We start from the raw sequence: 27833 nt of genomic DNA on the forward strand, positions 1-27833 counted from the left end.
CTAGAAAAAATTTGCTAATGGGATTTAATAATATGCAATTCTTGTATCTGGTTTCTTCCACTTCCCAAATGTTTTTGAGGTTCCCCATGCTACTGCATGTATCAGTAGTTCATTCCTTTACATTGCTGAGTAATATGCATCAAAATGGAAACAGCATTTTGCTTATCCATTTATTGGCTAATGAACATTTAGATATTTTCCCCCCATGTCTTGTTGACTATTATGAAAAATACAGCTCACAATATTTACAGATAAAACTTTGTGGACCTATGTTTTCATTTATCCTGGGTAGATTCTAGGAAAGTATACTTTATTGATTTCAGAGAGGAAGGGAGAGGGAGAGAGAGACAGAAACATTAATGATGAAACACCAGTCATCGATCCATTGCCTCCTGCACGCCCCACACTGGGGATCGATCGAGCCTGCAACCGGGCATGTGCCCTAACCAGGAATTGAATCACCCGGTCACGCCAGCTGGGCCAGGAAAATATACTTTTAACTTGTTAAGAAATTGCCAGCTGCTTTTCAAAGTCGCTACACCAGCACTGTTTGGAAGTTCAAGTTCCTTCACATCTTTAAGGACACTTGGTATTATTTCTTTTTGGTTATCATTCTAATTGGTATGTAATGCTACCTCATTGTGTTTAAATTTCCCAATGACTATATTTTTCATTTGCATACCTTCTTTGGTGAAGTGTCTACTCAAATTTTTTACCAATTTTTTGAATGAGTCATTTGTTTTCTTCTTCTTGTATTATAGTTCTTTATATATTCTGGGTATTATGTATATTATTTGCAAATATTTTCTCCCAGCCTACAGCTTATCTTTTCCTTTTCATAATGAGGTTTCTTAAAGAATAAAAGAACATAACTTTGTCAAACTTCAATTTATCTTTTTCTTTCTTTAATAATAGGTAGTACTTTTAGTATCGTATGTAAGAAATCATTGACTAAACCAAGGTTATAAAGATTTTTCCTGTGCTTTTTCTGGAAATTTGGTTTTAGTCTTCACATTTAGGTCTGTGATCCTTCTAGGGTTAAATTTTAAAAAATATTTTTATGGATTTCAGGACGGAAGGGAGAGGTGAAGAGAGATAGAAACATCAATGATGAGAGAGAATCATTGATTGGCTGCCTCCTGCTCGCCGCACACGGGGGATTGAGCTTGCAGCCCTGACATGTGCCCTGAACCGCAATCGAACTGTTACCTCCTGGTTCATAAATCGATGCTCAACCACTTACCGTAGCTACATGCATGCATGTGGACACACACACACACACACACACACACACACACACACACAGGTCCTGTGATTTGCATGCCACAGTGTATATTCAGGACATCGCAGACTAGAACTTACAAGACTGAGAGCAAAAGGGCTACTCTTGGCCTTGCCCTGTTCCTCCAAGGAAATCGATGAGCTCTCTGGGCCTCAGCTTCCTGCTCGCTTAAAAGAGGAACTGGGGCCACATCACATTTTAAAACCGCCCAGCTCTGACCGTGTCTAATGCAAAGAGCTATCCAACTCACACTTTGCCGAGGGAATTGTAACATTTCTCTTTAAAGAACTCTGATTGTAACATTATATATGTACATTCCAAAGCAGCATATTGTATTCTTTGAATGCTCTGAATCAATGTTTAAGATATTCCTTCTTTCTTTTTTCCTGTTTTTAATTTTCTTTTTAAGAAAGTGTGTCCTGCCCTGCGGTGAGGTTCAGGTGGCTGGAGCATTACCCCGCGGGTTCCATTCCCAGTTGGGGCACGTACCAGGCTGTGGTTTTGATCCCGGCCGGGGTGCTTACGGGAGGCAGCTGATTGATGTTTCTCTCTGACATCGATGTCTCTCTCTCTCTCTCTACCTACCCCCCCCCTTTCCTCTCTCTCTAAAATCAATAGAAACATATCCCCGGGTGAGGATGGGGGGCCGGGAGGGGGGAGAGAGAAAGACAATGTCTCTTGCCTTTCAGGAAAAAGAAAACTCTGTCCTCACCCCTTGGCTGGCGCTCCTCAAGGCACAGTGCACGGTACCCTCTGCCAGCCCTGGACAGACTCCATCCACGTGCTGCCACTCCATCTGGGGGGACTCCTGGCTGCTGTGTGAAAGGACCCTGAGGCCACACCCATCTCCTTGCCACGGGCAGAGGAAAGAACCCCGATTCCGCCTCAGGAAGAGCTGATGGGCTTCCCGTAGCGTCTCCCTTCCCTGACGGGCAATGACAATGAAGGTGAGAGAGACCGAGGCAGTTGGGTCCCTGGGCCTCTCGGTCTAGATTGCAATCGGTGTTCTTTTATAGCTGAACGTGTGGTGTTTTCCTTGTCCACAGTGACTTTTCTAAAACAAACTTTAGTTCTGTTTTATTCACAAAATACAAGTGCATCACCCTGTGACTCTTCTGCAAAAAATGTAGCTGTGCTGCTAAGCCTAGAAGGGGTGAGAATATAATCCCTATATTTTCCATCCTATCCTCTGCTCTTCCTACGGCATTCATGCTTTTTTCTTTTCTCTTCTTTTATTTTATTTTCTCCTCTTTTCTATTTATTTTTTATTTATTTATTATTTTTTTTTTTTGCATTTCTTGACCCTACGCTATGTCATGGTCACAGAGTCTTGAGGTTTCCCTAAAATAATTTTCCCTGGTTATAGGCACAATGTTAGAACTGTAAATGATTCAAGTGAAACAATAGGTGGATTTAACAGTTTCATTAATCACCTGTTGCTACAGGTTGAACGTGTCTGCTCCAAGTCTACATGTTGAAATCCGAATCCTCGATGTGATGGTAGTAGGAGGCGGGTCTTTGGAGGTGACTAGGTCGTGGGGATTTGGCCCTCAGAAAAGAGACCCCAGAGCGCGCCCTGTCCCCTCCACCAGGTGAGGACACGGGAGAAGACAGCCATCGTGGCCAGGAAGCAGGCCCCAGGCAGCACCTCTGCCTGCCCTTGCTCTTGGACTGCGCGGCCTGCAGACTGTGAGAAAGAAACACCCGCGTTTGTAAGGCCCAGTTCCTGGCACCGTGACCGCAGCCCACACTGGCTGAGACGCGGGTTTGAACAACCATGACTGGGTCTGGCCAGCTGGTGGCTTGGCCTGCAGAGGCCGGTTTGCTTGAGGGCCTCCAAGCACCTTAGGAAAGAGCTCACCCTAATGGCATGAGAAGCCAGGCACAGGCCTGGGGGTGCAGCACCCCCAGTCGGGGTCGGGCCTGCCACTCTGCTTGCTGCAGGCCAGCTCCCCCGGCCGGGTTCAGGGGGAGAAGAGCCCTCCAACAAAAAGGAAGCGCTGCCCCACCAGCGTGGCATCGACCTATGCACAGGAGGTCAGGGCACAGGCCCAGGTTGCGGGCTCGATCCCCAGGGTGGGAGAGCAGGAGGCAGCCGATCGGTGATTCTCTCTCAACCTGGATGCTTCTCTCTCTCGCCCTCCCTGCCCCTTCCTCCCTGAAATCAACAAATAAAACTATATTTTTAAAAAGTAGAAGGGCAACTCGAATGGGAGAAAGACATTCTTTCCCATTAGGCAGCAGAGCAGTGGCCCTGAGGGTCCCTGACGTCCCTGACCCAGCTACAGGCCGCAGTGTCTGGGTGAGTGGCTGCAGCAGGTTGCAGAGGGCGGCAGCCAGCTGGCAGACAGGGTGCCCAGCACACATGAACCCTCCCCGGAGACGCACGGACACACAGAAGGGTCGCGGCAGCCTTGCTGCTCTCCGGCTCGCTGCATGCCCATCCCTGTGGGTGAGCTTAGCCAACCCAGCCTCTGAGCGGGCAGGACTCAATACTCGAGGCCTGTGGGACACTTGCCAGAGGGGCTGAGGAGACCAGGCTCCCCCCATCTCTCTGAGCTGAGTTGGTTAGCCAGTGCCACCCACAGTGGAATGTTGGTGCCTGATCTCAGTGGGAGCCAAGTGTGGATGGACCATCCTTCTGGGTCAATCTGGCCGGCAGGCTGTGTTCACCGCCCTCCCTCCACATACACACCCCCTCCATTCCTTCACAGTCAGACAGGAATGTCTGGAAGTTACACTGCCTGCTTTTGGCTCAGAACTGGATATTACAACTTCAGTGTGCTATGCTCATAAAACCCATACCACCCCTTGTGTGTGTGTTCATGCCATTTAGACAGCTAATGATTGTGTACATGGAGGGCTTTCATGGTCATGAACTGTTGTGTGTGTGTGTGTGTGTTTTATCTTTCCATCTCTACCTCCATAAGATCATTAAGTCAACTAGATGCTCCAAGCAATAGCTTGGAACAGGAGAAAACTAAGATGGCGGCATAGATAAACACCAGGAAATAGTCGCCCCACACAACAATTGAAAATTAGCCCAAAGGACGGAGCAAACATCGTCCAAAACAACAGGAAGGCTGGCTGAGTGTAATTTCTACAACTAGAAGAAAAGAAAAGCACGCTGAGAGCCAGAGGAGCTGCGGAGGCTGAGTGCAGAGGTACGGCGGCGGCTCGCGCGCGGAAAGGGGGTGGCACCTGAGGACGCGGCTGTCTTTTTGAATCACAAGCTCCCGACTGCTCTGATCTCCGGCTCCGGGAAGTCTCTGGGGACCCAGGTCTCATACGGGGAGAGGCTGCTCTCTCAGGCGGCAGTGGGCGAACTTGGGGGCAGTTTCCCTCGGAGGTGCTTGCAGCCATTGCCGGGACACTGAGACGCGCGACTCCGGGCGCGGAGAATCAGCCATAGCTTCTTTCTCCGGCCTTTGACTCCCTGAGACCCCGCCCCACCCGGGCTGCGGCAGAGGCTTTTGCATGTGAATGCCCCAGAACTTTGCAACCTGATAATTACCTAACTGCAGCCGGGCCAGCCAGACCCGGAACTTCCAAGAGAAGGCCCAAGGCCCCGCAGCGGCTTGCATTGCTTCACAGCTGAGCCTCTTCGTAGTTCCTGCTGTGTGGCCTCAGGCAGGGGCTGAATTAGCACCTCCTTAGATCCAGGAGCCACTGTACCCAGTGGTCAGAGGGGGTCCATTCTCCCACTTCAGACACAGCTGCTTCCCACAGCCAATTGGCCTGGAGGTCAATTCCTCCCAGTGATCCTACAACAAGCGAGGCACCAAGAGTGCACCAAGAGTGTCCACCCCAGGTAACTGGGGAGGCTGAGCCACTGGGCCCTACAGGACACCTGGCGCGCAGGCCACTCTATCAACACAGGGAAGCAGCCAAAATGCGGAGACAAAGAAACAGGTCACAATTGGCAGAAACGGAGGAGGCCAGACGACTGGATATAGAGTTCAAGGCCACGTTTATAAGGTTTGTCAAGAATTTTATGGAAACCGCCGATAAATTTAATGAATCCCTCAAGGAGTATGGTGAGACCATGGAGGTCATGAAAAAGGACCAATTAGAAATTATGCATACACTGACTGAAATAAAGAATACTTTACAGAGCTCCAACAGCAGACAAGAGGATCCCAAGAATCAAGTCAAAGATTTGAAATGCAAAGAAACAAAAAATACCCAACCGAAAAAGAAAAAAGAAAAGAGATTCAAAAAATATGAAGATAGTGTAAGGAACCTCTGGGACAACTTCAAGCGTACCAACATCAGAATTATAGGGGTACCAGAAGGAGAGAGAGGGCAAGATATTGAAAACCTTTTTGAAGAAATAATGACAGAAAACTTCCCCCACCTGGTGAAAGAAATGGACTTACAAGTCCAGGAAGCGCAGAGAACCCCAAACAAAAGGAATCCAAAGAGGACCACACCAAGACACATCATAATTAAAATGCCAAGAGCAAAAGATAAAGAGAGAATCTTAAAAGCAGCAAGAGAAAGACAGTCAGTTACCTACAAGGGAGTACCCATCCGACTGTCAGCTGATTTCTCAACAGAAACCATGCAGGCCAGAAGAGAGTGGCAAGAAATATTCAAAGAGATGAATAGCAAGAACCTGCAACCAAGATTACTTTATCCAGCAAAGCTATCATTCAGAATGGAAGGTCAGATAAAGAGCTTCACGGATAAGAATAAGCTAAAGGAGTTCATCACCACCAAACCAGCATTATATGAAAAGCTGAAAGGTATTCTTTAAGAAGAGGAAGAAGAAAAAGGAACTCTTACCATTTGCCACAGCATGGATGGAACTGGAGAGCGGATAAATACCACAAGATCTCACTTATTTGTGGAATATAATGAACAACATAAACTGATGAACAAGGACTGATCCAGAGACGGAGAGGCCTTGATTGGACTGTCGGGCCTTGGCGGGAAGGTAGGGGAGGGTGGGGGCAAGGGGGAAAGATCAACCAAAGGACTTATATGCAAGCATATAGGCCTAACCAATGGACACGGACAACGGGGGGGTGAGGGGGTGAGCGGGGAGAGGGGGGGTAGAGGGTACACATATGTAATATCTTAATCAATAAAAAATATTTAAAAAAAAAATAGCTTGGAACAATGTAAGTGATCACTTTCCCTAAAACAGCACAATCTAAAACAGAAAGCCATGGGGACTTCACAACAAGGTTTTAAGATGCTTGGAGCTATAGTACAGGGCTGGACACAGGCCTACAGTACCGTCCCAATAACTAATTTTTTAGTTGAATTTTGATGAATTAAACGGAATGAAATAAGGTTTCCAGTTTGCTGGTCTGCTTGTTAAAAGCAAGGCAGAGTTGTAAGCTCAAAGAGAAAGAGAAGGGAAGAAGCTCCCTTGAAGAAGACAGATTCAAATGTTACCGCCCCCGCCCCCACCCTGCAAGGTGTATAACCTTGGGGGGTAAATCATAAAACAGAGATATAGACTGTATCACTCCGGGATTTGTAATGATAAATTAGATAAGCGTGGTAAATTGTCTAATATATTGGGTTCAGTGGAAGTTAACTATTTTTTTAAGTCATAAAAAGAGCTTCATGGCTCTATTTAACGAGGATGAAAAGGTCAGCATCCGTCACTTCTGTAAGCTCTTGTCCCAGAGCAGGTAAGCCACTGTCAGGGGTGCCTCCAGAGGGCTCTTCTGCTTGGGAACAACGTCGGCTGGAGTGTAAAAACCGAAGCTCTTGATGATACCTGAGCCTTGGATGCTATAGCCCAGTCACAGAAACACCATCAAAGAAAAGCTGTAGGCAGTCCTTTGTGTAAAAATGGCCGAGGCTGTTCGGCCTGGAACATCTGGCAGGAAGGCAGCAGTGAGAGAATCTCCATATTCCACGGTCAAGTCTGGCCCCTGGACCAGCCATGGCCTGTATTCACTGTGAGCAGCCCATTGTGGAAACAGCATTGGGTGGCCTTGGGGTCTAAAACCAGAGCTAGCACTGGTTCCGCCCCTTCGCGGCTGTGTGGCCTGAGACAAGGTCCCCAAGTTCATTGAACCTGTTTGCTCATCTGCAAAACAAAAACAAGTCCTGTTCTTACCCGATGAAGCTGCTGATTGCTGGCAGCACCCGCTCTGCCCGCGCTGCTCGGCCGCCGGAGAGGCTGCTCCGCTCTGTCAGGCATGGACTTGTGTTACCTCACATCACCTTACATCAGCCTAATGAGACAACCGCGATCCCGCTGCACAGAGGAGAAACGGGAGCCCTGAGGAGGTCATTATCGCGCACCTGAGCAGGACTCCAGCTTTAACGCACAGGGTGACCTCTCGCATGCGCAGCCGCCGTTCCAAGCTGCCTCTGGGAAAGGTGGGCTTTGGGTGCCAGCACTCGCTCAGCAGGCATCTGTTAAAGACCACGTGCAGGTCAAATAGCCATTTGCACTCCCCCCCCCCTTCCCCAAGAGACAAGATGACTAAACCCTGGACTCCAGGAAGTGGGGTCATTTCCAGGCAGGAGGTGAGACCACAGAGACACACCAACAGTCCCTGTCCCCCACATGCGGGCGGAGCTAGGGATGGGCAGACATCCGGCCAAAGGGCATAACTTCCCTGGTTTGAAAGCAGCGTTCCTCTCTCTCCGTTAAAGTGGTGTTAAAAGAAAGAAACATTTATTTCCTTTAGTTGAAAGGAAAGCGACATTTTGCTTGGTTTCCAATAGACAAATGTAATGCTGCCCTGCAAAAAAACAGAGCCTTTCTTAAATCACAGAAATGAAAATAACTCTTTCTTGAGCTTGCTCACAGATATGCACAGCGCTCCATCAGTCACTGCTTTCCCAATTAGAGCCTAGAATTTGGAAACTCCAAAGCAGCCGTCTAATGCCATTTCACATGAAAGGACTAGACTGAGCACCGGGCCTTTCCCTGTCAGAGCGCCCGTCTTTAACGCGGCCGGCTGTAATTCCCTGCCTGGAGGAGAACCTTGTACTTCTTTCTTCCTCTCTGCCAAGTTCCTATTGATTGGCTGGTGATGAGCTAGTAAAGGCTTGATGAGAATGCCATCTAGGCCTTCCGTGTCAAGATCAAGGGAAAGGGTATAAAGAGACGCCTTTCATCTTTCCCTGAAGTCGGTGCCTTCGTTAATTACGCCTTGTCCAGAGGCAACGGGTCCGCCAGATGAGGTGCCGTGATGGGAGGAACTCTGGCCCCGGCTTCGCCGGCTTGTGAAGGACACGGTCTACCTCAAAGGGACTTTTGAACACACGACGCAGGAAGAATCAAATGGTTTCTGCAGTGACAGGGTCAGCTGGATCGCAGCCTGAGCCTCGAAAGAAATCAGATAGTGAAGAGTAAACAACAAAAGAAGCTGAAGACAGACGGAAGGCAGAGGTGGTGCTTTTATCCGCCGGCCAGCGAGCTGCCAACTTTCTCTCCTGCAAATAGGCCTGGTGTTTCTGAGCTGCCATCTTCCCACGTTGGAGGTCACTGGCCCACATCCCTCGCTGGCCTGTGAGCTCGGGGACAGCAAGGGCTTTGTCATGCATATTTTTATTCCACCCGCTGAGTAACATGGCCTTTTATGCAGCTGATGTTTGATGTGTGAAGAAACAGAGGAAGGCAAGAACAAAAACTTTATGTCCTACAGCCTAAATTTATAAGGGAAACTTTTGCTTTTCTCCCACATTATTGAAAAACCATGACAGAAAAAAATAATGAACTTTTTTTTTTTTTTTAGATAAAAGAAATGGTGAGAATGGGGAAGAACAGAGGTGAATAAGGAAAGCAATAAACATCTGTTTAGGGGCTACCTTGAACCAAACATGGTGGCAAGTAATTTGCATCCCATATCATAGCATCTAAACCTTACAATGACACCATGAGCCAGGTAGTCATGGTCCTCTTTTTTTTTTATGGATAAAGAACCCAGGGCTCAGAAAGATTAAGTAACTCGCTCAAAGCCATGCCACTGCTGTGACAGCGCTGAGATTCAAACCACTAACTGCCAAGCCCATATTTTAAAAAATTTTAGCTAGCTATCACAGGTAAAAATATTGTTTTTTAGCCATAATTAACAGCATTCCAGCAACAAGCATTTTTAGGATTCTAACACCACTAACGCTATCACCTCTTCTTCTCCCATTGGCAAACGCTTTTTTAAGGCATTCATTTGGAAAAGGTGGAACATCAGGGAATAAACTTACCCTCCCAGCTGAAATAACAACAACCAAAAACAAAACAAAACAAAGCAGAAAAATCCACACAGAAAAAAATATATAAATATATTAAAGAACAGTTTTCAAGATATTGAGCACCAGGCAGTGACGTCCAGTGATTCCTGAGAGATAGGAAACAAACGATGTGAGCCCTACAAGTGCCCTGACTTACTGCTTTGAGAGCATTTCTAAGTCATAGCATAAAGAATGGGTTTCCAGGCACAGCTAGTGAAGGACCCACGCTGAGGAGACAGAGCTGAGTTCAAGGAGGCCCAAGGCAGGGATGGTTTGCAAAGCAGAGTATCGGAGAGGACAGAGCTGTGCCAAGAGCTCCAGAGGTTCCCCGAGGCTCTCCTAGAGGACCTAGCAGAGTATTCGTCAGTGCGGGCATGCGCAGAAATGACTCCCGGTGGAGAGAGAACCTCTAGAGAGGACTGAAGAAGAGTGTCCAATGCTCACACTCAACACCAAAACTAGCCTACATAGCTGATCCTTGAAATATGTGGGTGTTAGGGCACTGAGCCCTTCCCAGTCAAAAATCCATGTATAACTTATATCTCCCCAAAAACTTAGCTGCAGTTTTCCTTGGTATCTGAAGAAGATTGGTTCCAGGACACCCTGTGGGTACCAAAATCTGTAGATGCTCTAGTCACTTGCATAAAATGACAAGAACAATGCATATAGTCAAGCCTTCTGCATCTACAGATTCCCAACTGTGAATCAAAACCACTGGTTTGGCTCCAGCCAGTGTTGTTCAGTGGTTGACTATCGACCTATGAGCCAGGAGGTCGTGGTTCAGTTCCCAGTCAGGGCACATGCCCAAGTTGCGGCCTCAATCCCAAATAGGAGACGTGCAGGAGGCGGTTGATCAATGATTCTCTCTCATCATTGATGTTTCTGTCTCTCTCTCTCTCCCTCTCTCTTCTCTGAAATCAATAAAAATATAAAAATAAACACCAACTCTTCTCCCCTAATCTTTGGTTGTTGAATCCATGAGTGCAAACCCCATAGATACAGAGGGCCAAGTATACATTTATTGAAAAACAATTTACATATAAGTGGATCCATGCAGTTCAAAGCCATGTTGTTCAAGGGTCAACTAAACTTCCAACCAGACTGGATAAACCTCATAATTTGTGGGGTTTTGGATAGATTGCTCATTGGGTAGTCTTATCTCAGTCATGGGGAATAATGACAGTAGACTAAGCACTACTGATCCACCAAGCAAAGCTTAAAAACAAAACCCAAAGGGATAAAATTGTTTTCAAGTAATTTTACTGCATTCCAGAACAAAGCTTGAGAATAATTACAGGAATAGAATTATATTCAGTATCAACAGGGTAAAAATTACAAGATCCACCATCCAGGAATCCAAAGAAACAGATAAGCAAAACAGTAGAAAAGCACAATCAATTAAAAACATTTTTAATCAATTTTTTCCATTGATTTCTGGAGAGAGTGAAGTGGAGGGAGGAAGTGGGGAGGGAGGTAGAGAGAGAGAGAGATTGACAGATTGACAGATCAACGTGAGAGACACATCGATTGGTTGCCTCCCGCACGTGGGGAACCTGCCACCAAGGTACATGCCCTTGACCAGGAATCAAACCTGTGACCTGTCAGCAGGCTGATGCTCTAACCACTGAGCAAGCAAACAGGCCAGGGTGGAAAGCACAATCTTTAATAAGTAGAAACTTAACTAATGACACCACCCCAGAACTGATACAGATATGAAAATGAAGAGACACAGAAACAATTAGCATTAGTATTGTGTTCTTGGGGTTGCCTTCTCTGGAATCATCAGTAAAGACCTAAAAATTAAAGATGTGCTGTGTGTGTGTGTGTGTGTGTGTGTGAGAGAGAGAGAGAGAGAGAGAGAGAGAGAGAGAGAGAGAGAGAGAGAGAAAGAAAGATTTTGAAAGCAAGCTTCATATTACTTAAAGTCTGATATCTGTAATTCATTTTGGCCAAACTTCTAAAAGAGAAATGGTCACACAGGAAGACAGTAGACCCATAAAATTGGATTAAGGTTTACTTTTGTTATGCAACAATTTATCTCCCTTAATTTTCTTGATATTTCTGAATACTCTCCAAAATTAAACTTACTTTATGTGCTGGGCTGCATATCTGGCGCTTTGGCCAGACAGGTCATGCTGTGCTGTCTGTTCCTAAAATACATAGATAGGAAGGCACTGACATCAGGCCAGGCCTTGAGATATGGTCTTATGGCCCCTTCCCAGCACGCAGGCCTTCTTTCTCAGAAGGCCCAGAAGTCTCATTCCAAATTTGGGAGACAAAGGACTGGAAAAAGTATACATAGAGTTTCCTCCATACTGGGGGCCTAGAATTTGAAAGACACATTTTTCTCTGGGCCTCCACAGAATTTAATAATAAAATGTAACTCCTGTGGTCATCGCTGCAGTTCAGCCTCTGCTTCGGCAGGGTGCTGTAACTGTAGTCAGCTGGCCAGCTTAATAAAGGCTCTTAAATTTAAATTCTGAGTCGGTGGTCTATCTTGCTGAGTGAACCCATAACATTTTAGACATGCCTACTTTCTAAGATTAGACCCTAGTTATTTCCTGTGAAGATTTTTCTATTAAAATTTTTTAATATGTTTTTTATTGATTTTAGAGAGAGGAAGGGAGAGGGAGAGAGGGATAGAAATGACAATTGATGAGAGAGGATCATTGATCGGTTGCCTCCTGCACGCCCCCTATTGGGGATTGAGCCTGAAACCCAGGCATGTGCCCTGACTGGGAATCGAAACATGATCTTCTGGTTCATGGGTGGATACTCAACCATTGAGCCACACTGGCTGGGCCTTATGCAGATTTTTTAAAGAAATCAATGAAATTTGTGAGTATGGATCAATTGCATGATCAGACCCTTCTAAAGAGCTAATAAATTTTCAACTGAACAGAATTAATTTACGTTTAGAAAACTATATTAAGCAATGTGAACCCTAAATGTATCTTTTTCTCTCATATATGTAAATTATATGTGGACTAAAAATAGTGCCTGTGTGGATTTTGTTTAACTTGGTGTTTGGGACTTTTTTGTTTGGTCTGAGATGTATTTGCACACTATTGTTCTGGGGCTACAGTCTGAAGAAATATCACTTCAGGCTTTCTCTTTAGAAGTATGATTTATACGCATATTTTACCCATTTGCATCCTTAACTTTTTTGTTATTATTAAAGAAGAAGTGTTAGGATGAGTAATGGGAAGAAAATGATTTTAAGTAATTTTTATAGGGCACACGAGAATTTGAGAAAGGCTTCTCATCTTTTTTTATAAAAATTAGGGAAACATTTCAGGACCTTTGATTTGTTTCTTTTTCATCTGTCACTACAAACATCGTAGACACACACAGGTGGTGCTTCACTACGTTGAGATGATGATGGTGCTGATGGCGATTAGGGTAGCAGTAAATATGCAACTGGACGTTCTCTCTCATAATTGGGTTAAGAATGGCATTTTCCTACAAACTATAAAAAGTAAAAACGTGCCCTACACACCTAACTCCCACATGCTGGAACCTCATCAAATGTCAGAAAATAACTACCAGGTATTCTGTATCCTCAGAAAAGCTACCCACAGGCCACTCCTGCTCAGACAGGCCTAGGAGGAGAATAAAACTCAGGAAGGAAAGTTCAATGAACTTTTTCCTACACCCTATCATGCAAAAGGATGGGTAAGTTTGGGAATGTAAATGTTATTGACCTAAAACTCATTCATCTCTCCGAGGTCGTCTATTCTTGAACATCATTAGAATAAAATAATTACTCAGTACATTTTTCTGGGTAAACACCAACTCTATTAATACTACATTTATATTGATGCTACAATAGATAGATAAATTATTTCTAGAAACTGACTATTATTTGTACATATAGGCTATTAGATATATATGTTTTTATTTATCAATATAGTTTACTATATATGACCAAATATGGGGAAAGTGATTGATTTTTAAAATTAGGAATCAAGGTTTTAGGTTCAATTTGACCCTCCTACATAATGTGACCTTGAGCAATTCAGTTAACCTCCTGGTGACCTAATTTATACATCCTCCAAAGAGTAAATTACCACTTACATTATTTACAGGGAGGAAGAGGGTTTACTTAACATAGTAATTAGTAGGACGCCATCATTTTGGTGAAATTCTAGCTCTGCTGGAAGCCTCCACAGATTTAACTTATGGGAAATCTTAAAGCTGAAATAACTATTAATGCACTTTTTAAAAAAAGAAACCATCCAACTGTGAAATTGGCAAAATGCTTCCCTTGGGTTAGACAAGTGAGTTTGCTTTGTGGAAGCAAATCAGCTCACTGGATCAGACCACAGACCAGACAGTTCAAGGTCATAGGAGCAGCTCCCACATTGTCCACAGACTTTCTCACACACAAAAACTGTCTGTGCTATGACTTCTGTTGCATCCCTGATCACATCTTAATAGTTTATGGCATAGGTCCCCCAGGAATCTGTCCTAGGAGGGGGCATGCTTCTGTAAAACCTCTATCACCATTACTGAAACTCACTACGCCAAACCCAAGTCTTGCTAACTGTACAGGCCAGTAAGTCACCTTCGTTTCATTTCTAGAATGTAGGCCTCAAGAACATAGAGCGTTGTTGTCTTCATTATCATATCTCTGCCTCCTAGATCAATGTCTGATACTTAATAAACATCAGTTTCTGTTGAATGGATTAATTAATCAGATTGTGGTAGATGTGAGAGTGCCTGACTACCAAGACTAGGTCATAAGAGGCACTGTGATTTCCTCTCTGCTCTCTCTTGAGCAACTTCCTCTGGGGAAAGCCAGCCACCATCTTGTGAGGATACTCAAGCAGTTCTGTAGAGTTGCATGTGGCCCTGGCTGGTGGGTCTCAGTTGGTTGAGTATCCTCCTGTGCACTGTAAGGTCACCCCTTTGATTCCCAGCCAGGGCACATGCCCAGGTTGGTGGGTTCAATCCCCAGTTGGGGCGCGTGCAAGAGATAACCCATTGGTGCTTCTCTCTCACATCGACGTCTCTCTCACGCGCTCCCTTTCCCTTCCTCTCTCTCTAAAAAATAAATAAAAACCTTTTTTAAAAAATAATAAGAAAGAGTCGCACAGCAAGTGACGCCTCCTGCCTGTGGTGAGCATCTTGGAGATCCATGGAGCCGCCAGCCCAAGTGAAGCTTTCGGACGATGCGGCTTCACTGAGGCCTTCACTTCACCTGCAGGACAGACTCGCAGCCCGAGTCCCCCAGTAAAACGCTCCTAAATTCCTGACCCAGGGCAACTGGAGATGATAACTGTGTTGTTTTCAGCTGCTAAGTTTGGGGTAATTGGTTACAGCGCATTATATAAAACTACAACAGTGATTCATTTAAGAAGTGAACAGTCTCAGGAGGAGTGGGGTGGGGGGGGGGGGGGAGTGAGTCATCTCAGATGCCAAGTGTGAGAAAACAGTCTAATGTATGTGAAAGAAGAGTCTGTCCCTTAGGAACGAGTCTGTTGAACACTGAAGGGCTTTCTTTCTTTTAAAATACTGTATTTTTATTGATTTTTTTTTTTTTTTTTTTTTTAGAAAGAGAGAGAGAAGAGAGAAAAAGAGATCCATCAGCTGCCTCCTGCACGAATTGAACCAGCACTCTGGGCATGTGCTCTGACGGAATCAAACCGGTGACCATTTGGTGCACAGGACAACACTCAACCCACTGAGCTACACTGGCCAGGGCTGAAGGGCTTTCTTTTACATAAGCCCACTGACTTTCTCTGTGGGAAATACATTCTGAAGTCTTTACAAGTGAAATGACATGATGTCTAGGTTTTGCTTACAAATATTCTGGAAAAAGAAAAATACTGAGGGTAGGAGGTAGAAGGAGCAAGATACCAAAATACTGACAGTGGTTGGAGCTGGACAGTGCAGACATGGGGCTTCGAGATTCAATTTCCTCAACTTGGGTGTATGTTCAAAACTGTCCACAATAAAATGCATTAAAAATTTAAAAATATATAGAAACACTTGACTATAATGCTTTATAGCGAATATGTGCTTTAGAATTATTTTAAACTCAAAATATGTATTATTTCAAAGAACAATTTCAGAACCTAAAAACAGTAAAAATAAAGAAATGCTGCTTCTTCGCCTTGTGGGTGAAGTGGAGGGGGTTTGTGACACAGATCTCCAGCATTTCCATGTCCACTTCCTCACTACCCTGACACCACCCCCACAGAGCAGTGGGAGGCCTACCTGCTGAGCCTATGGCCATAGGGAATGTGAGGGGGTGCTGTGGGTTGAATTGTGTCCCCCAAAATGTTATACTCAAGTCTTAACCCCTGGAACTTATGGACATAGGGTCTTTGTGATGTAACCAAGTTAAGGTCATACTATACTAGGGGATCCTTATAAAAAGAGAGAAATCTAGATACACTCAGATAAGAAGGCCATGCGACAATGGAGGCAGAGACTGGCGTGATGCCGAAATGCCAGGGATTGCCAGCAACCACAGAAGACCGGAGAGAGTTCATTTCTCCTTCTGAGTCTCCGGAAGGAAGTAACCCTACTGGCACCTGGCTTTCAGACTCCTAGCCTCCAGAACACCGCGAGAATCCATTTTTGTTAAGTCATTGAGTTTGTGGTACCTTGGAATAGCAGTGCTAAAACTGGGAGCATCAAAGCAATTTCCTGCTTTCTTGTGTCCCACAAATAAGCCTAAAAAAAACCTGAAAACACAAAGAATATGTCAGTTTAGAAGCAGCTCCCTGCTGACAGACCCTCCCAAGGCCAGAGCCTCGTTTCTCAGGTCATTACTCACTGTCTACACTGGTTCTTCTGAGAAGAGGATGTGGTTTACCCACTTCCCACCTTCTTGGAACCAGTGTGGATACATACTTGTTTTTAAGTGTTTTGCCATTATGAGTGCAGAGAAACAGGGCTTAAAATGATTTTAAAGTAATACAAAGTTATAGAAATCTTCACAATATAGAAGTGGAATATGTAGTTCTCACTGAGATGTCATTGAAGTGTGGCCTGTCGTCGTCACATGGTAACTGCTCAGTAAGAATGACTGTTATTATTTCTAGAATTTCTTCATGGGCCAATCCTGGATGTTGAGTCTACATTAGGCCACTGAGAATCTATATATAGAACAACCAGAATGACCGGTTGACCAGTCACTATGACGTGCACTGACCACCAGGGGGCAGACACTCAATGGAGGAGTTGCCCCCTGGTGGTCAGTGCACTCCCACAGTGGGAGCAGCCATTCAGAGGGCAAGTCCACAGCTGTTCAGCTGACCAAGATGAGCGGTGCTCCCACAGCGGGCTGATCCCTACAGGCCACGCCCCACCAGTGCACAAATATGTGCACTGGGCCTCTAGTAGAAAGATAAGAAGATAATGTCCTCTTCAGAGACTATTTCTCCATCATTGTATATTTTTGTAATTGTATATTTGTACATAATTGTATATTTATAAGTACATTTTTATAGTGTCATAAGAAAAGCTATCATACAAATCAATACCTGTTAGGTTTTCATATTTTTGTTGGAAGAGTATTCCTTTAAAACAGTGGTTCTCAACCTTGGCTGCACATTAGAATCACCTGGGAATCTTTTTAAGATCGTGATTTCTGGGACTCACCCTCCAGAAATTCTGTTTCTTTGTTATGGGGTGGGGGGGTACAACATTAGTAACAAAGAAACTGAATTTCCAGAGGATGAGGCCCAGAAATCAGGATTTTAAAAAGATTGCCAGGTGATTCTAATGTGCAGCCACGTTGAGAACCACTAGTCTAGGAAATAGTGACCACAGCACGAGCTACCTAGCAGCCATAGCTTTTCAAGCTGCCTTCTGGGCTGCAGTAGAACGAAAGAAGGATTCCTTCTTTCTTTAAAAACAATCTATTTTGAAAGTGAAACTAGCATACATATATCTGATTTTTTAAAAAGGGATATGGTTTTATCTTCTCCTAAAACTCCAAGTGTCACTCCCGAAAATTAACTACAGGTAATAGTTCTTTTCTCTATACACATATAAAAATAGTTAACATATACACACTTAGCTTATACACGTTTCCTTTTTCTTATTTACACGGTGTCGTCATACCATACACATTGCTTTATATCTCCTTGAAAAACATACCTTGGAGATCTTTCCATATCTGCAAATATAAATCTCCCTCATTCTTTTTTTCATTGTGTAATATACCACCGAATGTAAGTACAGTGAGTTAGGTAACCATGCTCTTCTTAACAAGCATTTAGGTGTCTTCCAATTTTTGCTCCTATAAATAATGCTGCTATGCAAGGGTGTCCATGGGGTAAATTCCTGGTGGTAGAATTGCATGTAGGCCAAAGAGGATAGGAATTGGCAGCTTGGATCGCTATTGCCAAAGTGCCCTCTGATAGAGGGTTCTGCCAAGTTTCACTTCTATTAACAGTGAGGAAAGGAGCCTCGTAGCACTGGCTCTGTGCTTAATCATTGCTCCCAGCAACACTGCAGGAAAGGGGTCCAGTCCAACACTGGCGGGAACCCGCCCACCCCTGTAGAACTCTCCCCTTCGTGCACCGGGACTCACTGAACTCTGGTGGGAGTGCTCGAAGGCGTCCCTCTGACCTCAACAGTCAGTGCAGCACATAAACATGTCTCTAGGATATTTATCAAAGGATCCCCACCCTGTGCTAGCTGCCCTCAAGCTTTCTAATCGTCTGGAATGTCTGCATCTTCCTACATTTTATTTCGTCCTTGGGAAATATAGAGTCCCAGCATCTGGGTGGTAATAATGAATAATAATGGTTTCCTTATATGGGACTTTTGTTCCAGGAACTCACAACACATTTGGCACATCTTCTCGTTAACCATAAAAACATCCCTTGAAGGAAGGCATTCGCCAGTGTTTCAAAATTACAGACAGAGTAAGCTATGGAGGGTTAAGGATTTCCCTATGAGTCTCCATGAACGAATGGGTTTCATGTGCTGTGGTCTCTGGTCTGAACTCACATCATTAGGAAAGTCTCAGAGCTTTGATAAAACTGTAAGTAGCCAAGGAGACAGGGATCTCCAGATGAGACAGGGAAGGTGGTGAACGACTTTTATCAAAGGATTCCACTTCCTTCCACTGAACAGTTAAAAAGGGACAGACATCAGGCCACAGGTGGAGAAGAAACCACATTGTTGATGACAGTTCACAGTAAGGTAGCAGGGGATCCTCACGGGGTGACACAGCTGAACCTATGAAGCTCTGAGACAAGCTCGAGCTATAATCAGATTGGAATAGAGGGAGAGGAAAGAAACGCTATGCTAAGAACAAGCGGGGAAATCTGCTGGACTGGCCAGTGTCCATAGCCGTGTGGGGCCGGAGAGCAATGCGGGTACTCAGGTGCATTCAGCGCATTCCATTCAGCACCTTTGCGAAACCTAGCCCTGGCGTGCGGGCTTCCTGGGCTGACTTGGAAAGGTTATCTACAGCCGCTCCTGGGAGGCAAAGAGAAGCAAAGGCATGAGTGGAATTTCCTGCAGGCTCACTGGCTTCCAGCCGCAAGCACCCAGGGCATTTTTCCCTCGGCGCCTTTCTGTTCTTCCCACCAAAGTTAGGATTCTAGGGATAACCTTCCACACGAAAGGGCATAAATACCTTTCAAGTTTGGATCCCACTCAGAGGCCCTCTGCTTATTATGCTGAGGTCTTGGCAAAGGCTGCCCTGACCTCTTGATGTTGTAACTTGCAACAGAATTCTGAGGCCCGAGAGGGGAACGGGCAGCATGGTGGGTAGAAAAAATAGTCCACGATTCCATGAATAGAATTCCTCTCTTGCTTAAAACTCGGCCAAGAGTGACTTGTGAACCAGTAGCAGAGATCAAAAGACAGCACACAGGCTTTTCCAGAAAGAATGTGGTAGCAGAAGGCTTTTGCATTTCAAATACAAAAATAGACAGAAGGAATTCGGAAGAATAATGTGCAAAATACTGTGGGTTTTAGTTTGTGTAACTGATTTGCTTCCTGTAGAAGCAAAATTAAATGTGGCTGTCTTCGATGCTAAGAACAGTGAAGCTGGACTATATGAGTCATAGCTATGATAAGTTTCGTGCTTTGAAAAGTTTTCATTGTTTTTAATGTTTCAGGAGACTCCAAAATATGAACTTGGAAGTAGGTGTACTGAAAAATTATGCCAGGGTTGACAGAATAGCTCCTTGTGATAACATTCCTTCGGGATCTCTGGCCCTTGAAAGATGTCATAAATGTAAAGCATCTGGCTTAAACAGACAGAGGCACGCAGTAGGCTGTCTTTGGTAAGAAGAGACAGGTCAGCGCCAACGGGCTCCTATCTCGGGTTTCCATTAGAGAAGGAAGACAAGCTGCCAGGGCCTGCGCACATGAATTTTCTCTATCTTCCTTGGTTATGGCTGTGGGGCCTGTCCTGGTGATTTTACAAGATGCTTGCTGTACTGGAGAACATAAAATGTGCCGAGCACGCTTGCCTTTAGCTTGTCCTCACCCGTGGGATCCACCTGGAGTGATTCATTGCTGGGCTCTAAATGGCTGCTCTCTCTCTACTCCTTAGGAAGTTCCGTGTTAATCACAACAAAGTCATCATTTCAAGTGAAAATACTGGCAGGGTCCCCCTAGAGACATTAGGCCTAATCTGAATCCGAACGTTAACTTCCAAATTTAATCTAATTCATCTGATTTTTTCGAAAAAGCTACTGAGATTGCCAAAAATAGAGTCAACCCTTTTTAAGATCCTTTCAGGCAGGGTCGGTGATTTGAGAGGCCATTCGATGCAGGAACTGTGTACTCTCTAAAACTGGGAGACCTTTCAGGAAACTACACAATAAAATCATTTCAGAGCTAGAAAAGATCTCCAGCTCATCTACTGCAAGCACCAAAGATCCAAATGCACCCTCTTGATTCTGACCATGAGAAAATATCATCTTTTTTTCTATCAACTTGCATTTCAAATGCAGAGGATGAGTTCTCGTCAAGGCGGGATTGAAGGGTCTGTAGAATATGTGTGTCTGTTTTCATAGAATGCTCACTCTACTGTCCCCAACCTTGATGAAGTTTACCAGTTCTTCCTTAACCACCCTCATTTCACTATGAGCTTAGCTGTCTTTAATCTTCTCCAAGACCACTTCACATAATCTGAAAGTCAGATGCTCCTCAAAATGTACTGTTTGCAAGGAGTGTGTGCAGGAAATACTGAGAGAGTCTGAGGAGAGGGGATTTACCATCTATAAACGCTGATGATGCCGATGAAAGGTGCCAGCACTTCGCTGGATGGCACAGAACCAGGCAAACACAGTGGAGGGAATGGTGCCTACGATTGCTCTACTTAGGGGTTGGTGACATCCAAAGGATTGCCTGGTCTTCTGAGACCTAGAAAAGCATTAATTTCACTAAAATTTAAGATCTCAGATAAAAGTGTGTGGGTTTTTTTTAAATCCAGCTAAACAATTTAAGGAATTAAAGGGGTTTAATGGCTCATATGACTGAGAAGCCCAAAAAATTGGACGAGCTTTAAAAAACCATTGGTTCCATAATGTCCACAACGACTTATGTTTTTCCATTGCTGTCTTCTGTCCTCCGTGATGTGGTTTTCATCTCAGACTGACTCCTCTCTTGGTTTAAACAAGGTAATCAGAGCCAGCCGGAGCTACATGCTTCCTCACAGGCATCTGCAAAAGCAGAGAGTACGGCCCTGACTGGTTTGGCTCAGTGGATAGAGCGTCGGCCTGCGGACTGAAGGGTCCCAGGTTCAGTTCCGGTCAAGGGCATGTGCCTTGGTTGCAGGCACATCCCCGATGGGAGGTGTACGGGAGGCAGCTGAATCGATGTTTCTCTCTCATAGATGTTTCTGGCTCTCTATCCCCTCTCCCTTCCTCTCTGTAAAAAATCAATAAAAATATATTTAAAAAAAAAAAAAAAAAAAGCAGAGAGTACTTTTGAGGAGGCTCCCATGGATTAGAGGGGAAAAAATTTTTCCCCAGAACTCCTGCAACTGTCTGTCTCCTTAACTGCATTGTCCCTAATTGGTTCACATGCCTACCCTGAACCAATCACATGGGCAGGCAGATGTGATAGTGGTGATTGGCTTAAGACCATCAGGAATTACCCCCTGGAGCTGTGCAATCCAGCTAAACACACACACACACACACACACACACACACACACACACAACCCCACAAAAACAAAACACCACACACCTTATGTTTATTTAAGAAATAGATGAAGGCCCAGATCTGACCACTGTCAGCTACAGCTCTTGTTACTGCTTTTCTGCACATGTCTGTACCTTGTCCTTCCCACAGGCTGGCTCCGTATGTAAGGGGTTTACCTCGAGTTCCCTCATGAATGTGATTCACACATGGCTGAGGCTTCAGATGGATCACTCTCAAACCAAATTCCTGTGACTCTGCGAATCCAACTCCCAGCCTCCATCTACGATTCTTGTGCCCTGGTTAAGCCTTTTCCAATGAAATCATCTAAGTGGCTTGTCCTAGCCTGTGATTGGCTCCCACCGTGGGTCTCACCCACAGCCAGAGGAGCAGGGGCATCGGATATAATCAGGGATGACGAGGCCCATGTGTTCAGCAGGGTTTGTGGGTGGGAACAGATTCCTTTGGAGGAGGATGTGGGCAGAAAGCCCATTATATGCATCTCAACCAGAAATTCCCAGCGGTGAAAACGATAGGAACAAAGTGGCCCCACATTCAAAGATAAAAGAAACCCTGTCAACATGATTCAGCATTAAACTGGGTCATACACTTTTGCTTGAATTGCTCGTTGAGCCTTATAAGCTCTGGAATTGACTTTAAAGAACACGGAAACAGTCTGGGAAGCAGACACAGTGCAGAAGAAAACAATCTTTGACCATCAGTCTTGAACCTAAAAAAATGTTTATGCTCATTACATCCCAGATGCTGAAAAGGGTCCTTTTTGGTGGTCTACGACTTGAAACATCGAAAGTGCTAACAGCATACCCCAGTACAATTTCCCCAACATTTCGCTCTCAAGTAATTTCCCCAATTTCCCCTCCTGACTTCCAAGAGGTGTCAGAGATTCCCACCCCATCTCATCCCTCCCCAGCCTAACGCCAGAGCGTTCACTGGAAACAGAGGTTTTCAAGTTCTCAGCAGAACCTGCAACGCTATGAGCAGCACAATCAAACCTCTGCTGGAGCAAAAGAGGAAGCCGGAGAGCAGAGAGAGCAGCGTGTTCCTTCTCTCTCGCCATCCTGCAGGCTCACTGCGCCCAGACAGCCCTCTGACTGGCTTCTATTTTAAATGTGAAGGAAGTAGAGAAAGGAGGGTCAGCAGCCACCAGAAACCTGGAATGGACGAGGCTGAAGGCATCAAAACTTCCCCCAAAGCATGGAAACTGCACCAAGTGTCTGTCTGTCTCTCTCTCTCTCTCTGTCTGTCTCTCTCTCTCTCTCTCTCTCTCTCAAATACGGAACCTTCACAAGTTTCTGTGTCATCCTTGCATGGGGGCCTGTCTACCCTTCTCTGCATCGGTCCAGTGTCAGTGTCTGAGCTGCCGAAGCAAGCGTGCACCACGTGTGTTCTTGGTGGTCCCGACGCTGGAATTAAGAGTCCTTTGCCTAGGCGAGCCCGAGACCCCCACAATCAGGAGATAAAGGTGAGCTAGGCATAAACACTTTCCAACGTGTGTCCTTTGGCAGCCTGCGGTTAGTTCTGACTTTATGTTCCAAAACAAAATAAATAAAGCTCCGTGATGGTTAAAGCTGAGCAATAGTTTAAAAAGAGCAGGAAAACCTTAGACATGTGGACGACAGGGCCACATGCTGAGCTGACCAGCTCAGAGGAGGCCTGCGTGGCCGTCTTGCAAACTCAGAGACCTCAAGTCACCACAAAGGATGGTCTGAAATTAAACTTTAACTAAAGCAGGTATGGTGGGCAGTTCCATCCCAGGCCAGTATCTTCCCTGACAAGGTCAATGTTTACCTTAACTGCGCCTATCTGTCTTTCTGCATCTGTGATAACATACCCTCGAAACGTCTGGGTAACTTGTAACTTCCCTTTTTCGGGACCCGTTGGGTTCCTTCATTGTTGTTGTATCATGTGGACCGTTGACTGTCAACTATCCTGCAGCACCCACCTAAGTATGTGTCTATTATTTTACTTTTTATCCAATCCCAGGGGCTTCCCTGCTTTGCTCTCTCCCGCCTCTCTTATCAGCAATGGATTTCATGTGACCCACCTACTCTCCTCCTTTGATGGCCATGTGTAAAAATAGATGAAAGACCCGCCATTCTCTGGAGCACTATCCCCATCCGTTGAGGTACTGCTTCCCGGCAATTGTCAACAGTTTGGCTCAAATAAACTCACAACCATTCTTCCCAGGCTTCAGTGTTCCCACGTTAACAGACACCAAAGCAGCAATGTTTCAGTGACCGGTCCACGCGGCCGCCCCTGCCAGGCCTCCCCGGGTCGCAGCGCTTTGATTTGTGGAAATGATGGTTATGCAATTTCCACGCGTTGTGCCCCATCGCAGCGCCACGGCGGCAGCAGGGAGAAAACAAGTAAACACACCTGACGCTGAGATGCTACGTTTTTCTTGCTCGTGTCACAGAGGTTTTTAACCGCCTGGTGGAGGGCAGCTGACAACCGCTCCCCCTGACTAATGCGCAGGCAGCGAAGTGGCTCCTGCTCTGACTTGTATCTATGGCAGCGGCGCTGGCTGGTGAGTCAAGTTGTGAAAAATTCGCCCCCAAGAAACGGGACTTGAGAATCCCGCAGGCGACAGATTGCTGGTCTTTCTCTTGAAAAGAAAAAAATCTATGCCATCTGCTTCCAGAAGATGAGATAACTTGGAGACGACTCCCCAGGGCCCGTGCTAGAGCCCTATCTAGGCGGGTCGGTGCGGGCGAGGCAGCCTCAGGTCTGCAGCCCTGGGCCAAGGAAAACAGATGGCTTCCTCCGGCCCCTATTTCAGCTTGACTCTTTGAACTGCGTATTTATTGTCGTTGCTGAGCGGTCGGGCACAGACTGCTTCGCTTTCCTGGACTGCTTTTTTGAGTTTGTGGAGACCGGTTTGACAAGGGCTGCACACCCACCACCTGGCACTGTGTGGGGCTGCGACCGGGACACGGCTCCTCTCCAGGGTCCTGAGCTCAGCTGGGACCCGAGGGTGACGGGCAGCGGAGGCGGCCGAGGTGCGGAGGGCAGGTAGGTGGCAATGCAGCATCTCACAATAAGGTCCCCGCGCCGCAGCTCAGAGGGGAGTTCCCGCAGCCCCGTGTCCAGGAGAGAGGATGCTCATCTCCCCAGGTGGATGCTCTCTGAAGGGCTTTCCCCTGCACACCGCAACCCCTCCCGGGAACCTCACCTCCTCACCCGTCCCTCCTACGTGACTGCTCGCATGCTGGTCTCTTGTCACTAGAGGGCACCATGGTGGGCGCCTACACAGCAGGAACTAAACTGGCAAAGTGAAGAGCCTGGGCCTTTTCTCCCCTCATTTCCTCTTTGGTCTGCGTCTGGAGCAGCGGTTCTCAACCTTCCCAATGCCGCGACCCTTTCACACAGCTCCTCATGTTGTGGTGACCCCCCATTTCATTGTTACACATTGAACATAATTGAAGCATAGTGATTCATCACAAAAACAATATGTAGTTATATATGTGTTTTCCGATGGTCCTAGGCGACGCCTGTGAAAGGGTCATTCGACCCCCAAAGGGATCGCGACCCACAGGTTGAGAACCGCTGATCTAGCGGATCTAAGTCAGATCCTGGTTATTTCATCTTTGTTTGTTTTAGGGGTTTGTTTTTGTGAAATTTGTCTATTCTTTGAGGTTTGTTTTCTTCTGTGTATCTTGCACGTATTTGAACCCGGTAATTATTAGTGTGAAAGAAGTAATTAGTTCTCCCTCTATGTTTCCTTTCAAGTCACATAGAGAAATATTTACTTGTAGAGACTTTGCCAAAAACAAAATAAAGCTCAACACATCTAGGATCTTTACCCAAACGTGCGAGTAGAGAGAAGTGTATGTTTGAAAACTTGTTTTATCTAAGCATGCCCAGCTGAAACCTAGTCATGGATAAGCCATGCTGTTGGGATCACATAGAAATGACCCGGTGATGCTTTCCCTCGAAATGTATTAGCAACAACAAATGAACGCTGATGTAAATATAAGCTAATGGTCTTGCACCCTCCCAGATGTGGCAGGTAATTACATTTCTATTTGTTGTATTCCCATAAACCTTATGTTACTGAAGGTGAAATCTAACTCCCTGCTGTCAACAGTCTTTCTAAATAATCGTTATGACAGTGACCTGGAAATGTGTAAATAATAATAGATGATGAGATGGAGTGAGGCTAACAAGAGAGATGACAGATAGATTAGATAGCATATAATACAGTGCTTGAGTTTCTCAATAGTTGTCTAAAATCTGCAACATTAATCTTCTATTTTTATTTACTTACTATCAGAAAAATTCTGTTTCATTTTGTGTTTTTATTTTATCTCATTCATTTGTTCATTCATTCTTTCAATGAACAGCTGGGTACCTATACTGGATTAGCTACTACTGATGCAAACATAAATAAGGCACTAAATTTGCCCTCAGAAAGCTTTTTTTTTTTTTATGTTGTTAAGCATCCACAAAGTAAGTTTTAGACTCAATTATGGGGGGTGGGGGGTGGGGGGAGGGGGGATGGAGAGAGGGAGAGAAAAAGAGAGAAAGAGATTGATAGAGAAATATGTGGAGATAGAAAGAGGAGAGAGAGATGCATAGTTTATGGTGATAACTCTGCTAGTAACTCATGCTGTGACCCTGGCCCTCCCTCGTTGTATTGCAAATGAAATGATTTTATATGACAGTGCTTTGTAAACTGTAAAATAATTTTAAAATGTAAAGTATTTTAGTTTTTAAAATTTCTTCCTAAAGGATCCCAGAGTTGTTAAGTAGAACTTTGATCCTACAATCAAGTGCTTACTTCCTTTTAATTTCCCCACAATTTCAAAATAACAACTGCATACATAACATCCATTACATTTCCAACTCACCTTATAAAACGAAAAGTTAACAGAAACACCATGAGTTTGGGGAAGAGAAAAGGCTGGGGAGGCTAACCCCGGGGCCCCGTGATTCTAACATCCTCTGAAACACTGCGCTCCAGGACTAGTCCCTTCCCCTCTTCTACTCTGCTAACTCTTGATGCTCCTCATGGATTTTACGGATGACAAATGGAATCTCAAGCAAATTTTGGTACAATAATATGTGGGGGATAAAGAGACCTCTTGTGGGGGTCATTCTGGTCCTATAACTTTACACGTCGTCTATACTTTGGTGGTAGAAAAAAATGAAAGAAAGTTCTAGTTAGGAGATTTGGTCCAGCACCATCAATTCTTAAACTAGTTCAATAGTTTTCCAAAATGCTTCTCGTTTTTCATTAAAGGGCAGTCATATCATATTCTATAATAGGTAAGTCAGAAAATTTCTTTTCCAATTGTACGCAGAAATCAATACATAAGGCACGCCACATTCAAATATATTTAAGACCACAATGAAAGATGCATAAGATGGTATTCTTGGTCAAGTCCTTGACTGGATTTGGGTATGTAGAAAGTGTTATCTTAAATTTCTGGTCTATTATCTGGGGGTTTGTCTTTTTTGATTTTTAAAAATATGTTTTTATTGATTTTTTTAGAGAGAGAGGAAAGGAGAGGGAGAGAAATGTTGATCGACTGATCGACTGCCTCTCACACGCCCCCTACTGGGGATCGATCAAGCCCGAAATCTGGGCATGTTCTCTAACCAGGAGTGGAATAGGTGATCTCTCAGTGCATGGGAAGATGCTCAAACAACTGAGCCAGACCGGCCAGGGTAGGGGATTTGTCTTTCATTCTGTTAATGGTATTAATCTGTATTTTTAGGATGATAGCAGCCTAGTAGTAAAGATAAACTTCTACTAGTAATTAAGCATTTGAGCTGAAAATATTCCCTCAATACATTTGTATATCCTTATTTGAAATAATCTTATTTCATTCCGAAAAGAGAAAAGGTAGCTTAGCTTCATTCCACCTGTAGAAAGGTATGCCTATTCTTATTTTGTTCTAGAATATTGGTTTGCCAATAGACATGGGCTGGGAGAAAACCTGAAACTTCAGAGTCCGAGGTATCTATTTACCATAGAGTTTCTTTTCTGGCTTTCCCGTCCCTGGCCTATGACACATTTCTCTTTGTTGAAAATATCATATCAAGCCAAGTGTTACAAGAATGACTTCTTAGTATTTGTGCACGAGGAACCTAGGAAATGGAATTCTATTTCACCAGTTGCAGAGACCATAACATGCAAGCCTTTCCGCATCAGTATATTTGGGTAGAAAGGTGGTCATTATCATAAAAG

The 27833-nt window shown here is 44.9% G+C and overlaps 1 protein-coding gene across 1 annotated transcript in view; it reads left to right on the forward strand.

The window, feature by feature from the left end:
• Positions 1-23933: 23933 nt before the first annotated feature.
• The window catches only part of SLC39A10 (solute carrier family 39 member 10), a 104218-nt gene continuing 100318 nt past the window's right edge, over positions 23934-27833 (forward strand). Inside the window, exon 1 of the mRNA XM_081095593.1 lies at positions 23934-24652. The gene's annotated coding sequence lies outside the window, so the exon portion shown is untranslated. The remainder of the gene's footprint in view (positions 24653-27833) is intronic.

The sequence above is a fragment of the Myotis nattereri genome (assembly GCF_964212035.1).
Source record: "Myotis nattereri genome assembly, chromosome: 7".
NCBI lineage: Eukaryota > Metazoa > Chordata > Mammalia > Chiroptera > Vespertilionidae > Myotis > Myotis nattereri.